The 12,326-nt window shown below is 45.9% G+C and overlaps 1 protein-coding gene across 1 annotated transcript in view; it reads left to right on the forward strand.

Annotated features, from left to right (window-relative positions):
* Nucleotides 1-4,149: 4,149 nt before the first annotated feature.
* Brinp1 (BMP/retinoic acid inducible neural specific 1) overlaps nucleotides 4,150-12,326 on the forward strand; it is a 171,548-nt gene continuing 163,371 nt past the window's right edge. The window contains exon 1 of the mRNA XM_047525019.1: nucleotides 4,150-4,469. The gene's annotated coding sequence lies outside the window, so the exon portion shown is untranslated. The remainder of the gene's footprint in view (nucleotides 4,470-12,326) is intronic.

Genomic DNA, 12,326 nt, shown 5'->3' on the forward strand with positions numbered 1-12,326 from the left:
ACATTGTCCCTGCAGTTTGGATGGGAAGAGAATGGGGATTTGGGAGAGAGGAGGAAAGAGGCAAAGAGAGGGGTGCTACCTGGCACTTTCACTGAATGAGTAGATGCTTAAATCCACCAAGCTGAGAAACATGGAAGTCTTTGACTGCTTCTGACATTCAGTGATCACTTAATAAATATTAGCTCCTATTCAACTGTTTTTAAAACCGAATTAAAATAGCTCTTGATAGGTGTAATATATTATGCCTTATATAGAAGCAAGCTTTTTTTCCTATTAGCTTTTCCTAGTATTTCCTAAAGGCTGAATATGCCAGCTACATTCTACAGTGTGCTGTGATCATTTAGGCGTAAGTATAGCTCTGCAGTTGACTCCAGATTTCTAGAAGGCAGAAATCAGGCTACTCGTTCATCTCAGATTCTTTCATACCACCTCACATTCAGTGGATGCTTAAGAAAGGCAGGTTTCTTTCTGCAGTTGCTGAGCCTGTTCTGAGCCCAAAGTACCTTGGATTAAGGGATTTTAACTGTTTTGAGATTTGGCAGGAGTAGTCAATGGAAGCTTTTGAGGCAGTAGCAGGTGGCTCAGAGTCCTACACAAACAGGACAAAATCTTGTCTTTAAGGAGTGGGAAGTGGAACCTCCATTCCCCTACTGAACGTTTATCTATATTTCTTATCTATTTCTAGAAAAAAGAAGCCCATTTACCTCCTTATGTATATCCCAGTTGGCTTCTTTTTTCTAATTTCTTCAGCTCAAATTTAAATGAAGCAAGTTATAAAATCTAACTTCAGGTGGGAGACCAGAAAATTCATCTACTCTTGAGGCTTTACAGCTGGGGTTTGAGAACAGACAGTCATAAATGGGGTTGGCAAAGAAGGACTCAATAAAATTTTATGCAAAATTTTGTGGACATGTTTGTGAACACTTTTTTTTTTTGCACAACACAAAGGGTTCAGAGCAATTGTGATGCACATAAAATGAACTGTGACTTTAATAATATTGTCTAATCCATCGTAGTGTGAATAGGATGCTGTGAAATATCCCATTTACTTAGTTAATGCTCTTGAAAAGGTTCTGTGCAAGAATCACCCCAAGGTCTACAGACAGGAAGTTCTTCCTTAAGTCTACCCTAATCTGTCGCAACTCCTCCCCATGCAAGCCCTTGGTAAATTCAGTGGAAATAGCAAACAGCTGCTCACCAACACCCACCCCAAAGAAAGAACAAGACATTTCTCACATATCTCAAGCTGCTTTAAATGTTCTTTCTTTGGCAAAGAGGAAAAAAAAGAAATATATTTTTGGCCTATAAACCTTTTCCCACCCGTGTGTATTTCTGCAGAAATGTTATCCATATGGTTCTGATTGCTTTCTCCATAAGTCATTAGGAATGCTTTGCACTCGGAACTTTTCTGATGACCAAGGAGTCTTTGGAGACATTTTTAAATGGCCCTCTTAGCCTTTCTTCATAGAAACAGGGAAGCTAAACACAGCCAAATGCAAATGAACTAAGGCCTGGAAAGGTTGGAGTTTTATTCAAAACTGAGAAACCATAAGACTCTGGTGAGTCTTAAATCTGTACATGCAAAACCTTCACCTCCTCCTCCAGGGGCAAAAGCTACTAAATCCTCCATTGGACAAATTATGCAATGGACCTAGACATTTAAGTTTATATTTTTAGGGTTGGGTGCAGTAACTCCTGTAAATTCTAAGATCTTCCAATCTTTCCAGGGATTCCCTGTTATTTCTTAAGATGCATTAAAGATTTGGGACTTGGACATGGGTGTGGAATTTCTGACTCTATCACTGACTGACTAGTTGTATTTCAGTATGCTACTCAAGTCTTCTAGGGTCCAATTTTATATCATGTAAAAATGGGGTAGTATTATCTACAACATGCCTCATAACACTTTGAAAATTATGAACAGCGATACAGGGGGCCTTTCCAAATGGAATATCTAGTGCATGATCAAAGTTCTCTCTAACAGTAATTGGAACTAGAATAGGCATCATGTTTCCAGAGGGAAATATTGACTGTGTGGATTAGGGGAAAGAAAGTCAGGAAAATATTCCACAGTGTTAACTCCCTTCCTTATAAGGCAACCAGACCACAACCAATGTAGGAGATTGATTACTAAGGAAGAGTTAAGAAGAGAATTCAGTCTTTACATTTGTCTAGACATGAACCTGCCTGCCAGGTTTTCAGACCAATTTCAGAACTGCATCACCAATAATGTACTGTTGCCTACTATTGCTGAAGGAGGCAGCTCCGAGTTGGGGGGGTTTATGGAGAAAGAGAAAGAAAGTGAAGGGGAAATAAAGGAAGAGGTGGGGTACAGAAAGAGAGGGGAAAAGAGAAAAAAGGAGATAGAAAGGGATAGGAGATAGCAACCTGAGGTTCCATAATGACATGGATGGAGAATCAGGTGTGTGGTGAAAGTACTTCTTCATAGTCAGACTCAAAATCGGAGTTGCCCCTGGAACCGCTGGCCAGGTTCCGAACCTGCTCCAGATGCCAAGGGGAGGAAAAGTTGCCCAAGAAAAAAGGGAAGAAATCTCCATCAGACAGAAAGAGAAATCAGGGCTAGTCAGTGACCTGAGAGCTGTCCGTGGTGCTGACGTCTTCACTTAATAGTCCAGTGAATCAGAGGAACCCTGAACTGGTTGCTGCTCCCTCCCCTCCACTCCCTCTCCTTAGTCCTGCACTCTAGAGACCCAGGCTCATCCCGGTTATCTGTGTTCTTCCTCTTTTTTTCTCATTCCTTCTTTGTCGATTACATACAGTTTTCAAGTTCTCAGACCATCATTCAACTCTCACTCTTCCATTTTACTTCAAGGTTCTTCTTCCTCCTAAGTTCTTTCCAGGCCTTCTTAAAAGTCACATCTCTCTCCTATCATCCTTTGGATAATTAAAATAATAATAATTATAATTATAATAGGAATCACAATAGCAGAAAACATGCATTGATAATTCACTAGGTGGGAGGGATCATTTTATATGCTATTACATACATTGGCTCATTTAAATTCCACACCAACTCCATTACATAGATAGTTACATTATCCTAGTAAACAGATGAAAAAGTGAGGCGTAAGAAGTAAGTAATTTGGCCAACACTGTGTAGCTACTGGATTTGCACCCCTTCTAGAGCCTGTACTTCTGAATCTGGGTTCCTTTAAATTCCCCAACATTTTGTCTTCATGGCTTCCTGCTCCTCCACTCTGGTCGTTTCATTACCCTGGTCTAATGTTCGGGGGTCTAGGAATGTGCATTACTGGTGTGGTTTAAATCACAAGGGAAGCAAAGTAAGCACGCCGACAGAATATGCACGGCGTGGGCATTCAGATCGCCTAAGGGCCTTCTTTTCTGCTTCAGAGAGAGGCCCAGAGTCAGCAACCCCAGCCTGCACCTCAGGCTGAATGCGGAGCCTTTGGCTGCCTACATTCTCCTCTCGGTCCCCGTACCCTTGCCTCTTCCCTGCCTCTGGTGGTCTCCAGAGAACTTTGCGTTTCCTTCAGCTACGTCCTACGTCCTGCCCACGTAGAGAAGCACTTGCTTAATTCCTAGAGGTTCCGTGGGCTCCCGCCGACACAAGGAGAGAAACAGTCTCAAACAGAGAGGCACAGACACAGCCGGACCCACATGGGCACCTCCCCAGACAAAACCCCCCTTCCGATGGGCTCACGCAGCCACACGAGTACCCGCATACTCAGAAACACTCGGGTACTCGCGACGCACAGCTACAGACACGCTTAAGAACACCACGTTCGGGATCTGCGCACACACGCAGCGCCTGTGGATGCTGGGACCCCGAGACGCGCCTCCCTGTCCCCAGACCCCTGAGACTCCCGGGTGGCTCAGCCTCAGCCCACCCAGGCCGCCCCTCCCTCCGGGCGGCCTCCCTTCTCTCCGCTGCCTTCTCTTCCTCCTCCGCCTAAAGACGTACAAAACACTCCTCGGAATAAACCCGGCGCTCGGCTCCTCCCTCCCCGCCCCCCGGCTGCCGCTCCCCCATTCATTTTCGCCCGTCGCCGGCTAAGTCCCGCCCCCTGCCTGGCCCGTCCTCCGCTGCTCCCCGCCCGGAGACCGCGGCGCACTTGGACTTCCCTCTCCATTCGCCAGCCGCCTCGCTCCGGGTCCCTACGGCTGCGAACTGATCTGGCGCGGGGGGAGGAGGAGAGCGCAGGCGAGAGAGGGAGCGAGCTGGCGAGAGAGCCGGAGCCAGGAGCCGGGAGGCACAGGGAGTAGTGACCGCCTTCCGGAGCCGGGATTCATGCCTGTCCTCGGGACCAGCGAAGGGGACTTTACGGCTGAGTATGAGCCAGGCTGCTAGGAGCCAGGTACCCCCACGCCTGCAGTCCCCGCGCCGTCCCCGGTATGCGAGCTGGACGCAGGGCTCTCCCAAGTTCCCACCGAGCAGAATAAAAAGCGTCCGCCCGCAGCTCTCCGCCAAAGACGGACATTGACTCCAGGTAAGGCGGCGCCGGGTGCAGCGCCCTGGAGCCCCGCTGCCCTTGGAGAGGGCCCCGCATCGCGTTCGGGGCGCCCCCGGCCACCCCGCTCTCCGCGGCACGCTCGTCGGCTCTTCCCCGGCCACAGTCCGCCGCCAAGTCCAATCGGGTTCCGGGGAGGGGGTCCCTGTACGTGGAACTGCAAGGGTTAAATGCGGCTTTTAGTAAAGTGGCGTGTGTGCCCCGGCGTGCTCCCGACGTGTGTACCATGGTGGGAAGTTGATGTGCTGCTAGTGTGTGTCTGCGTGTGCGGCGTCGTTTGCGTTTGATGCGTGTTTGTGGTGTGTGTGTGGCTGCGTGTGTGTGTGTGTGTGTGTGTGTGTAGGGGAGGGGGGTGAAGAGAGGTCCTATAACCTACTTACTGCGCGATTTGTGTGTGTGCATGTTTGTATGTATCTTGGTATGTGTGCGCTTGTGTGTCTTTTTAATTAGGTCTCTCCAGCTTACACGAAATGGGATCCTTACTATAGGATCACGTAGCCATCGGGAAACCCGCTGTGGACTTCCTCTGGGCTCTGGGCTCGGGTTTGGCGGAGATGATAGGGATATGGATGGCATCATGTTTAGCCCAATGTTGGTATCCTTGAAGGAAAATTCCTCCAAAGGTTGGACCTGCTACACACTTGGACCCACCGTTTTGTATGAAAGAGAAATGACCAAACCCTGAGGCAAATGAGATGCTGTCACTTTAAATTCCACACTGGGCAGACTCCAGGATTCTGATGGGAATTTGGAGGCACTGGGTAGCCTGTGACAGAGGAAGGGGAAAGTCAGCGCGGTGGGCTCCTTATTTGGGGCTGGGCAAGTCTGGGATAGAAATCTGCCCTGTCTCTTGGTTTGTAATCATCTCAGCATAAGGACATTCTCTGTTTCTAGTGCTTTTGGGGGGAGGATCAGGGCAAGTTTGTGTGGTTCTCCCTTGGGGAAGGGAGAAAACATCCTCTGGGGACTTGCTTGTCCATCACCATTGCATGGGGTCTCGGAGGAAATTTCATGTGGGGGCAGCTCTGCCGCTGTGGGTGATAGGAAGGAGATATCTGGGGCAGAATTTTCTTTCCTTCCCCATATCCAGCAGGCTTGAGAAGCCCCCCAACCCCAGGGAATCTTCCAAAATTGTGCCTCCCCTGGAGTTAGAAGGATATAGGGAGAAGCAGAGGTGTGTGTGTGTGTGTGTGTGTGTGTGTGTGTGTTTCAGTACCGGTGGGGGAGACTCACAATTTGGGAAGGGACTGTGGATGGCGAGCACATGACAGAACGTGGCGGTAATTGACTTAAACTGCTGTCTGGTTTGTACCTCACATCTCTTGTTTAGCTCCTAAATACTGCCAAGGGCAGGGTGGGGCGTGGGAGAATCTCAGTTAGGAAGACAGTTTGGGTCAAGGCCCCTCTTTCCTCCTTCTTCCACCTTTTAGAAGTCTTCATAGGTAAGTCCCTTGGCCACCTTGGCTAGGTACTCTTGGGCTTGGGCTCTGGGGCCAGCCATTGATTTGATTCCGGGCTGTCTCTAAAAGGCTTGCCCTACTCAGCAAAAATGCTGAGTTTTACTGCTGTTAGCATGGCTTCCAGACTCGGCAGCTGTTACTTTCTCAAGGTAAGAGGCAGCTGTTCTACTCCCAGGCAGCAAAACTAGGAGAAGACAAGCCTGAGAAGGTGGAACACAGCAGCTTTTCTACCTTAGCTTGAAGGGACCACCAAAAAAGGGTTTGGGAGGGGGGGAAAGATAGAAATATACTTGGCTTAAAAATTATCTACGTATGTATGTGTGTGTCTTCTAGGGTAAGATAAAAGCAAACGTGTGTTTGCAGGAACCTGCCCCGGCAAGTGGGTGGCTGTTCTACCTGCAGGCACTTGCACACATACCATTCTCTGGCCAGAGGCAGCTACCTCGGGTTGAAGCTTTCACATTGCCACAGAGAATCTGCTTTAGGAAACTCGGGTTAGAGCAGAGCTCCCTGGCTCATTTTGGGCAGGGGGTGTGAAGACAGAGGAGGAAACCCCACGCTGGGAACTGTTCTCATTTTCTCTCTTTTCCAGTTCATAGATGATCGAAGTTGGAAGGAATATTAAAGACCAGACAGGCAGGACTCTGTGGCCCAAGACAGGATGAGTTTCCCCTAACATTCTCCAGGGAATTGGTGGCCTGCCCAGAATTAGAACTCAGGTTGCCTGTCAGTCATATCAATGTCTTTCACTCAGTCACTCTGCCCAGGGACTATGTATTGTTCCCTTCCCTGCCTGGACACCATGCTCCCACCCAAGGGACAGCTGCTTGTCTTTCCCTCATCAAACTTCTCATTTCAAAGACATATTGCAGAACTTCTCCATCTGGAAATGTGACCCTGGAGAGAAATGACCCGATGTGTCTCAATCACTGTTCCCCATAGACAAGCGTGTGTGTGCACATGCGTACGCATGTGCGTGCGTGCGTGCACACACACACACACACACACACCCCATGGATTCTTTCTGCAGTGTCTTTAGATAATTATACACAACCTGGGAACCAATACTGACTATGGCTGGTAGACAGAACCCCTCAAAGCTTCTGGACTAAGCCTGAGCTTCTTATTAAGGAAACTTTGCTTTCCAGAGAGCTAAATGTACACCCATTCATCAATGCAAATACTTCCAGGCAAATTAATTTCTTTGTATTAATTGGAATCTGAGCCCCATATGTTTATTCATGTTGTGGGCATAGGAGCACATGCAGGCACACGTGCTTACATGCACTCACATGCACGTGTGCACACACAGATCCAGAAACCTTCCTGCTTGCTGCACTCCCCAAAGAGATTTGCAACCTCCACACCAAATTGGGTTCCCCTATATAAGGGCATCCATCTCTCAAAGGAGTACTGGGACTCTTAGTTCCAGGGAAATGAAAATCCAAACCCCTGTGAGTCAGAGGCCCTTGAGAAGTCAGAATCAGGCTCACTTAAAAGTGTGCTCTCAGTCTTCTCGATGCTCTTTTTGTCGTGCAGGCAAGTACTGAGAAGCACAGGGTTTTAGGCCCAACTGCTATAAAGTCTTTTCCACGCAGGTTTTTCCGGGACTGGATGGCACTTTAGCTCCCAGAAGGGGGAGCTGTGACTCCATTTCAACCAAGGAAAAACAGTTCAGAGATTCCAAATCAGCTGTTGGGCCCCTGTTGAGTTTAGAAGGCCCAGCTCAGGCTGCAGTGAATACATTTGTAAGCAGTAGAGGTGGAGATGGTAAAATCACTCTCCCCTGTTCTGTTCAAGTAGGACATCTCTTTCTTAGTGCATTAGAGATTTTATGTTATTGACCAGAAAGTCCTCTTTTCTCTGAAAAGGTCTTTGTCCAAAGGCCCTTTAGTTATACAAGGAGACATTTTATGATTTGCATCCTCTCTCTTTCCCCTCCCAGTTCCTTAGATAAAATCATCAGCAAGCATCTCCTAGATAGTCCACTGAGGTCGAACGTACCTTGCCCTTCTCTGGCCCTTTGCTAAAATCCAAAGATGATCAAATCAGTTACCAAACTCCCGGTGAACATATTAACAAGATGGGGCTATGTGAAAAGGAAAAGTCTTCAAATGTCATTTTTCAAATCATTTCCCCCATTGTTTTCCATTCTCATCCTTTGTTATTAAAAATAATGAATTTCTCTCTCATTTTTCCCACGACTCCCTACATTCAGGCTTTCCTTTGTAAAACGCTACCCATATTTTAACATCCAGCTCAAATAACCCTTTTCAAGAAGACTACCCAAGACCTTATTCTGGAATTAATCTCTTTCTTCTTTCGATTGCTACGTAATTCGATCTGAAACTCTGTTGAGGTTGTCTCTGTTTGCTGGGACTTGCAGCGCCATGGGTCTGGGTCTGTCTTGCCCTCTTCAGTGTTCTTCTGAGGAGCATCTTGTGTCCCCAGGGACTGACACTGAGTGGTGGCTTTGTAAATGTTTGCTTTTGCATTTCATGGCCAGGCTCAGCAGCAGCTGTCATCTTTCGTCCTCTGTCTCTCACTCTTTCTCTCTGACAGTCGATGCCTATTTACTCAAAGCAATGCCATTGTGGCTTCGGAGTTAGGCCACGTATACCAGCCATGTCATAAGGATTCTGATGATTCAGATGGAAAGTTATATTCTCCTTGGGAGAGAACATTACCCCTACTGAGTTCCTGATCTTTCACTTTGTTCTCTCCTTTCGTCTCCCTTCCCACCCAGTAGGGCCAACACAGGCCCTGTTTCAGAAGAGAAGAGTGAAGCTCATGATGGTTAGGTTTCTTGCCCAAGGTCACAGAAGGAGCTGGGCATTTGAACCTAGGTCCTCCTTACTTGAGCATCTCTGTGCTTCCCGCTGTACAAGTGAGTTAATGGACGGCTCACGAGATGGGTTTGTTCAATGGATGCCAGAAACAGCAGATACATATTATTAACTCTTTGAATTTGATGGTAAGAAGGTGTCATGAAGTCACTGGATAAAAAAAATCTCAGTGTTTTCTTTGAGAAGTTTTTCTGAAGAAACCTCTGATGGTTTTTCAATAACTGAACTTTCTTCTTATCCAGTAATCAAAAATTCTTTTGGTAATAGACTCAGTTTTAGTTTGAGTACTTTCGGTGACTATGAGTTTATTACCACACAAAGCAGCCTATGTGGTATTGGGAGAGCTTTGTTGGAATATACATATTTTTTTACTTTGACCCTAAATCTGCCTTCTCTCCATATGTCTCTGAAATCACACAAATGTAATTCTCTTCCAGTTTTCTGTTCTTCACATAATATGCAAGCGTAATCACATCACCCCATGTATTCTCTTTCTGAGAAGGGCCTGTATTCACAGCTCTGTCTCCTGGAAATCCTTGTAGGAGGTCTCTTACCATGCCGGATTTTGTCCTATGAACATTCTCTATTTTATCTCATTTTTGGGTTTAGACGGCACAAAGAGGTGAGAGACAAACTGAAATTGAGTGAGGATTCAAAGAAAATACTCATTTATTAAATTATTCCACAAATACTTATTGGGTACCTGCTATTTGGAAAACATTGCCCTAGGCAATCTCTGCACTTCCCACTGTACAATTGAATTAATGGATGGCTCACAAGATGAGTTTGTTCAATAGATGCCAGAAACAGCAGATACATATTATTAACTCTTTGAAATTGATGGTATGAAGGTGTCATGAAGTCACTGGATAAAAAAAAAAAAAATCTCATTGTTTTCTTGGTGAAGTTTCTGGAATTATTAAAATGTTCTCTGTGCTGTCCAATATGGTAGTCATTTACTGCATGTTATTACTGAGCACTTGAAATGTCTCTAGTACTACTAATAAACTGAATTTTTAATTTTATTTAATTTGTATTGATTTTTATTTTAATTTACATAGTTATATTTGGCTAGCGGTTACTGCATTGAACAGTGCAGGTCTAGACATCAGAAATGTAGCAGAAAAGTGGCCCTGTTTTCAATGGAGCTCATATTTAGGAGGCAGAGATAGATGAAAAATGAGAAAGCGAATAGACAAGCATAACAATGTCACAGAAATAATTGGGGAAATCTGCTAGAAAGGAATGTGGGTGATTTAACCTAAGATGCATTGGTCATGGAAAGCCTTTTCAGAGGAACTGACACTAGAGCTGAGATTTAATTGAGGAGGGACCAGCCTTGTGGTTGAGGTTATGTGGGGGAAAAGCATGAGAGGCAGGGAGAAAGATGGTGGTGGAGTCGTTACACAGAGGGAGGCTAGGAGTGGACTAAACTCTGTGTGGCTGAGGATTTGAATGAGAAGAAGAATAATGACAAGAGTTGTAATAAGAGAGGGGGGCAGCATCAGATTCCATAGGCCTCAGAGAGGGAAAGACTTGGCACCTCTCCCGTGACACTGCCCTGGTTGGGAAGCGGGTGGTCTGAGAACCGAGGAGAGTTTGGAAGTTGACAGAGGTTCATCATAAATCTCTCATGATGGGTTTTCATCGTGGTCAATTTTAATCAGTCATTTAAACAAGTTTTCTAATCTGAATTTCTGGTTCTGCTTTGAGTACCATACCCTGGAAATGCCCAAGTTTAAGGAAGGGGGAGAAACAGGAGTAAATGGTGAGAAAAGGAGGAAGAGAATGAAAACCTGGGGAGAAGGTGATTATAAGTCTGGAATGAGTTTCAGTTGGCAAATATTATAGATCTTGTCTGTGAAAGGACTTGAACAAAGAGACTTAGGGGATACATCACTGAATCCACCAGGTGCTGGTCGTCTAATATAAGAGATCTGGAAATCCCTACATAATGGTCATGCGTAATAGACTGATATCACCATTTCACAATTTCTATGAGAGTGTGGGGAGGGGTAGACACATCAGTAGAGACAGTGATGATCAGGATGGTGACAGTGGCTATAATATCTTGGGGATCAGAGACTGTATCTTTTCATTTTAGATCTCCATTAATTCCAAACCTTGTACAATAGGCGCACAGGGACACAGGGTCTGGCCACTGTATATCTAGACCTCCTTAGGGGCCTGTCTTTCTCTCTCTGAGCTTGTCTTCTGTAAATCTGGAAGGACCCCACATAGCTTGGCCTCACTGAAGAGACATTGCCCAGCTCTATGGAGATACTGCATGACAAAGTTATTGTATAACCAGAAAGACACAAGCATGGCGGACATGTGTCATTATGAAGTCTAGGTGACCTCTAAAAAATGAGCAAATCTAAAAGAAGTCATAACTGAGAGCACAGATTGGTATTCAAGGGTGTCCAAATGGGGTAGCCGGTTAACGTGTGCTGCTGGTGCAGCTCTTAATATCTAAGTGATTCAGTGTTGCCATGAAACCCACTGTCCTACTGGAACACAGAAGGCTGCCTGGAAATCCACAGACAATCCTTCCTACTGAGGGGGCAAAGAAGACAATTAAGAAGATAATGAGGCTGAGGAAAAGTGAAATTAATTTTTTTTATGAGAGTGAAGGGGATCTTTGTGTCCCAAGACAACTATCTTTTGGATATTGCAGGTGGCCTAAAGGAGAACAGACTTAAGAAGAATGGGTGTGAGAAAGTTAAGAGCAGTAAATTATCAGACCAGCCTGCCATCCACACACAGGAGCAGGGAGCCCAATGAGGAAATGCCATAGATCATTCTGAACGAATTCTGCTCTCAGCATGCAGTGGTTTCTCACAGGGTGCAGAGCTGTGTACAGGATGCTGGGGCCAACTTGGGAACAGCTAAGTGATGGTATGCCCCCAAGGGTGGAAGGTAGATTCATAAGGCAATTAACAAAGGCAAGATGCAGGGCTTTTCTGTGTGTGTAAACTGCAAAGGTTGGAACAGCAGGGCTCCAAGTAAATGGACCATCTGAACAGCTAGAACTCTTTGTAAGGGTTAATCCAATACTGGCCCCAAAGGGTTTCTGAGAGATAATTTATCTAGCCTTTCAAAGGTCTTGCAAATGAGCCAGGGGGAACCTCTCAGAGAAAGAATGGATCCTGGGGGTAATGTGGAACAGCCCAGTTTCAGCTCACAGGCAGATGCTGGATACTGATAGAGGAAGGGCAGCATCCAGGACATGAGTACCTCTTAGGGGACCCACTCTACCAAGTGAGGAGTTGTCCAGTTTCTATTCTAAAAATTAGCAATCTGCAAAAGTAGATGAAACTCTGGTGGGCTGTGGAAATTAGGAGAGTATCTGGAAGCCCCCAGATCATACTGGAAGTGCATTCTGAGAACTTGGACAGAGACACCTGCCTTTAGTAAGTAGGTCTCTTTTTACACAGTACAAGGTAAGCTGAAATTCTCACGGAAGTTGATGAGTTCTGAGTTTATAGGCACTTCGAAGGGGAAGGACCTACAAGGAGCCGTGCTGCTAC

This window comes from Sciurus carolinensis, chromosome 14, assembly GCF_902686445.1.
Source record: "Sciurus carolinensis chromosome 14, mSciCar1.2, whole genome shotgun sequence".
Taxonomy (NCBI): Eukaryota; Metazoa; Chordata; class Mammalia; order Rodentia; family Sciuridae; genus Sciurus; species Sciurus carolinensis.